Raw genomic sequence first — 5,936 nt, forward strand, 5'->3', positions numbered from 1 at the left:
CAGTCCTCCTACACTCCCACCTCCTCACACAGAGACCACCCTGAAGTCAACTCCTCGGTTCAAGACAAGTCGGCTTCCTCCACTTTCTTACACTCCTCAGAGTTTAGGCACAGGTCGTGACCTTTCCCTGCTGCCCAGACCTGTTTCCTGTGGACAATAATCCCCAGTTGTTATCGTGAAAAAAGGCAGGAGAAAATACAATGAAAGGACTGATTTTAAATAAAACCTAAAGGTCATGAAGGTCAAAGTGTCATGAGGGTTTGTCAGGTGACACAGCAGTAGGATAATCTACTACTACTACTACTACTAATAATAATAATACTATAATAATAATAATAATAATAATACTATAATAATAATAATAATAATACTATTATTATTATTATTATTATTATTAGTTACTATTATAACTAATAATAATAGCATAATCTAGTAGTACATTAAAATTCATTTTAAAGCTGGAGGCTGTCGCTCGGTGAGGTTTTCCCTTTTTTTGTCACTTCACGCGTTTGTCGACGCATCTCCCGCGAGTCTTCCGGATTTTGTTATTTACGTTGATTTTCTCTCTAATTTTGTACATTAGTCTTCATAATGCAGTGATGCGTCCTAAGAAAGCGAGCGGTAGGGATGGTGGCCAGTCAATAAATATGAGCGTGGCGCCCGTGTGAGTGATCGGGTACGCATGTATGATTGCAGTACATCCACGATGTGTACCATCCTAAAGTAAAAAAAAAAAAGTTAATTCTAAGTTTATGTAAGTTACTTTATGTAGTTTTCTTTAGAGGGCTGGTACGGATTAGTTTTCTTTCTGTTATTTCTTATGGAAAAAAAATGATGTGAGATACGAGCACCTCCAGTTACGAGCTCAGTCCTGGAACAGATTATACTCGTATCTCAAGAGTTTCGTATCTCAAATGTTTTAATATTTTGCCTCTCCTTGCCACATGCAGGCTTCTGTGCAATAATGTAAGTGTACTGAAGCGAACAAGCACATACAGTTGATAGACAGTTGCGATAGCTAAACTTACGATAATCCACTCTAGGAAAAGGAACATTTTGGCAAATGGCCGAGAAAAGTATCACCAAGAAATTACAATATTACTGCTGGAAGTAGTAACAAGAACAATGTTTATCTGGGTCCTTGGTATTGCAAGTGTAGTAGTGTGTAAGCCAGCAGGAGGTGCACAAGAGTAGGACACTAGAGGTCCTGGTACTGAAAGGGACCAAGCTCAGACAGGTAGATGGAATAAAAACTTTCTGAAATAAGGGAGATGAACAGATCTGAAATCAGCCAGTTAAAAAAAAAACACATTTTGGCCAAAATTACACACTGAACAATTCACAAGTTCAAACAGCTAAAGGTTACACAGCATTGGAAAAACAACAGAAAGATGATGGTCTTAAATGAACACACTTTCTCTATGGACTTTGGTCTGTGAGTTAAAATCACTGATTTTCTCTATGGACGTTGGTCTGTGAGCTAAAATCAGTGATTTTCTCTATGGACTTTGCTGTGAGCTAAAATCACTGATTTTCTCTATGGACTTTGGTCTGTGAGCTAAAATCACTGATTTTCTCTATGGACTTTGGTCTGTGAGCTAAAATCACTGATTTTCTCTATGGACTTTGGTCTGTGAGCTAAAATCACTGATTTTCTCTATGGACTTTGGTCTGTGAGCTAAAATCACTGATTTTCTCTATGGACTTTGGTCTGTGAGCTAAAATCACTGATTTTCTCTATGGACTTTGGTCTGTGAGCTAAAATCACTGATTTTCTCTATGGACTTTGGTCTGTGAGCTAAAATCACTGATTTTCTCTATGGACTTTGGTCTGTGAGCTAAAATCACTGATTTTCTCTATGGACTTTGGTCTGTGAGCTAAAATCACTGATTTTCTCTATGGACTTTGGTCTGTGAGCTAAAATCACTGATTTTCTCTATGGACTTTGGTCTGTGAGCTAAAATCACTGATTTTCTCTATGGACTTTGGTCTGTGAGCTAAAATCACTGATTTTCTCTATGGACTTTGGTCTGTGAGCTAAAATCACTGATTTTCTCTATGGACTTTGGTCTGTGAGCTAAAATCACTGATTTTCTCTATGGACTTTGGTCTGTGAGCTAAAATCACTGATTTTCTCTATGGACTTTGGTCTGTGAGCTAAAATCACTGATTTTCTCTATGGACTTTGGTCTGTGAGCTAAAATCACTGATTTTCTCTATGGACTTTGGTCTGTGAGCTAAAATCACTGATTTTCTCTATGGACTTTGGTCTGTGAGCTAAAATCACTGATTTTCTCTATGGACTTTGGTCTGTGAGCTAAAATCACTGATTTTCTCTATGGACTTTGGTCTGTGAGCTAAAATCACTGATTTTCTCTATGGACTTTGGTCTAGAGCTAAAATCATTGATTTTCTCTATGGACTTTGGTCTAGAGCTAAAATCATTGATTTTCTCTATGGACTTTGGTCTGTGAGCTAAAATCCCTGATTTTCTCCATGGACTTTGGTCTAATAAAGTCACTTTTTTCAGGACTACTGCTTGTGTTTGACCTACAGAAGATTTTACTGACCTTCACATCCTACTGTTGACTGTCAACACACACTCACACACACATACCTCAATGCACACTTACACAGACACACAATCATGCAAACACACAGAAACACACACACACACACAGATGTTTTTTAGACTTCAATTGAATTTTACAGTTAACGTTGCATCATTTTCCCTGCTGTTCTGAAGTTTCCAGCTACAGTATAACATATTTTACCGAACTTTTTAACCAGTGGTGGGCCGTCATAAATCACGATCATAAGTTGATAAAAGTTCATTTAATTTTTTAATTTACTTTTCCTAAATACATAAAAGCACACTGCATATTCTTCATGTTCTCTTCATGTCACATTAGGCTCCTTCCGGTGTTGTTGTTTTTAAGGTTAGAGTTTTTATCCAATCAGAATTCAGCTAGCTGTTGCCAGGCTGTATGAAATCTGCCCGAAGCCTTCAGAATCAACAATGCAGGCTTCTGTGCAATAATGTAAGTGTACTGAAGCGAACAAGCACATACAGTTGATAGACAGTTGCGATAGCTAAACTTACGATGATCCACTCTAGGAAAAGGAACATTTTGGCAAATGGCCGAGAAAAGTATCACCAAGAAATTACAATATTACTGCTGGAAGTAGTAACAAGAACAATGTTTATCTGGGTAGTTAGCGTTGCTTCTGGTGAGACGTCAGGGAAACGACAGGCGAGGAGACGAGAACAGAGGACAGCAGTGAAAACAAGGGAATTTGAGGGGAGGAAAGACAAAATGAGAAACTATGAAGAGCGACTGATGTTTCTGATAAAACAACATCTGACTACCAGCCAATCATGTAAAGCTCTGTCTTCAGCTTGTCTAGGAGGTTGTCCAAACACTGAATCCTGTCTTATCCTGTGCCTGTTTTGTTCCACAGAGAATGTGTCTCTCCGTCTGCATCACCAGGACATCACCTCTATTAGCGATCATTAGCATTCCTGACATTTTTCCCATGCTCCGTAAGCTCCTGATTATTAGCATCGCGATAGTGTATTATCTTTCCATCAGCTCCTGTCAGCGTCTGAACCTCTGAGGACGTAGCCCGTGTCTCCTCACCTCTGACGACCGGGTCTGTGTCTCGTGACCTCTGAAGACATGGTTTGAGACTCCTCACCTCTGAGGACATGGTTCATGGTATTGGAATATCTCTCCTTGCCCCTCTCTCTTCTTCCTCCCTCCTCCTCCTCATCTGTTCATCACTTGCTGTTATAATCTAAGGATAGACAGCAACAGAAACACTGGACTCTTTTATACTACTGTAAAACACCAGGGGGCCTTCTGCCCCCCCCACTCCCCTCCCACAACCCACCGCCACTACACTGTGGATAGGAGGATATGAACTGCAGAGCTGTGAGGCCCCCATAGTAATACTCAGAGACCTACAAAGTCTGAGGGCCAGGTTTATTTGCTGGTATAAGGAACCAGTCAGTGCCAGGAACTGTCCCTGTCATTAGTCAGTACATGGAACTGTTGATAATAACAATGAGGACAGCGTAATCTGTGTCCGGTAAAGGTTATGAAAGTTCAGGTCCTACACTGTGTTTGAAAGATTTCATGAAAAAAAGTTCAATGTACATGAAAGTTCAGGTCCTACACTGTGTTTAAAAGTTCAATGTACTTGGACTCGAGTCCGACTCGGGTCATCAATTTGATGACTTTTTTGACTCGACTTGACCAAATGTAAAGAGACTTGGAACTCGACTTGGACTTTAACATCAATGACTCGTGACTTCACTTGGACTCGAGCCCTTTGACTAGACAAGACTTGATACTTTCTCCAAAAACCCAAAGATTATAAAGTAAGTTATTGAGGAGCGCTGTGTATCTCTCATTGTGTACGTGTGTGCTGTCGGGCACAACATCCAATCGTACATCCAAACAACATCCAAAATAAAACGTTGGCCAATCAAATTGCGGGACAACTGATGAGAAAGAGCTGTCGAACAATGCGCGAAAATGAGACAACTGATGAGACCAAAGATCGTGTTGTTCGGGTTTAAAAACTACGAGATGGTCAACAAAAAAGGAGTGGCAGTGAGTGGAAGGACTCGAAAAAGGACTCGAAACAGAAACGGCAGGACTTGGGACTTGACTTGACACTTTTCAGTCTTGACTTGGATTCGACTCAGACTTTGCCTATTTTGACTTGAGACTTGATTCGGACTTGAGTGCAAAGACTTGGGACTTGCTCGTGACTTGCAAAGCAATGACTTGGTCCCACCTCTGATCCTGTCCCCTGTCTCACGTCCTGAAGTCACTGATGTTTTTCCAAACACCTGGTTCCTCTGAGGTAACGATTGTTGATCGTTGGTCCAATAACAGATCCTGGTTCCTGGTTCCTGGTTCCTCACCAACAACCAGGTTACCTTTGTACGCAAACATGGCAGGCAGAAAATAAAACCACCCTCCTCCTCCTCTTCCTCACCTCTGCTGCGACCTTGAACAATCACATAGCAGCTCCAACTGTTGCGATGACAGAGTGAGGCCAAGGAAGAAAGGCTGCATTCACAGGCCCGACGAGCCGAGCCGGAGCACAGCGAGAGGAGCTTCAGGAGGTAAGGAATGGAGACGCAGTGTGTTCCCGCAGACGGGAACCTGAATAATGGTTCTTTTCATTCCACCTCTCATTCATCAGGACGTCGGGGGGAACGTGCACGAGCCTCAGTGTTTCAGGCACGTGAGTCTTGGTCGCGTTTGAAGCCGAGAGCACATGACAGAGATTAGACAGGTTACCTTCTTCCTCCTCCTCCTCCTCCTCCACCTCCTCCTCACCACTTACATGTTTGTGTTCTTAATGATGAGGAAGAAGAGAAGAGGAAGTTCAGAAGGTAGAACAGGATGACGGACACATGCTGTGCTGCTCCAGGGAGGCGAACTGACACGTGAGGAACAAAGGCCGAGGAGAACGTTCAGAAGCTGCTTCCACGTCAGACAGCAGGCCAGCTGTGTGTGTGTGTGTGTGAGAGAGAGAGAGAGAGAAAGAGAGAGAGAGAGAGAGAGAGAGTAAACTTTTAATAAAAATAGATAACCTGTTGTTTTCAATAGTTAATGGATCATGATTTTCTCTCTTCGTGTTTGTCTGGATGCCTCTGATTGGTTGGTTGTCTGACTGGTTGACATTGGCTGGTTGGTTGGTTGACAGTGATTGGTTGGTTTTCAGTGGTTGATTGGTGGACACTGGTTGGTTGGTTGGTTGACGTTGTCGTTGGTTTTCAGTGGTTCTGGTTGGTTGGTTGACAGTGATTGGTTGGTTTTCAGTGGTTGATTGGTGGACACTGGTTGGTTGGTTGACGTTGTCTGACTGGTTGACGTTGTCTGGCTGGTTGACATTGGCTGGTTGATTGGTTGAT

This window comes from Cynoglossus semilaevis, chromosome 11 (assembly GCF_000523025.1).
Source record: "Cynoglossus semilaevis isolate Cse_v1.0 chromosome 11, Cse_v1.0, whole genome shotgun sequence".
Classification (NCBI taxonomy): Eukaryota; Metazoa; Chordata; class Actinopteri; order Pleuronectiformes; family Cynoglossidae; genus Cynoglossus; species Cynoglossus semilaevis.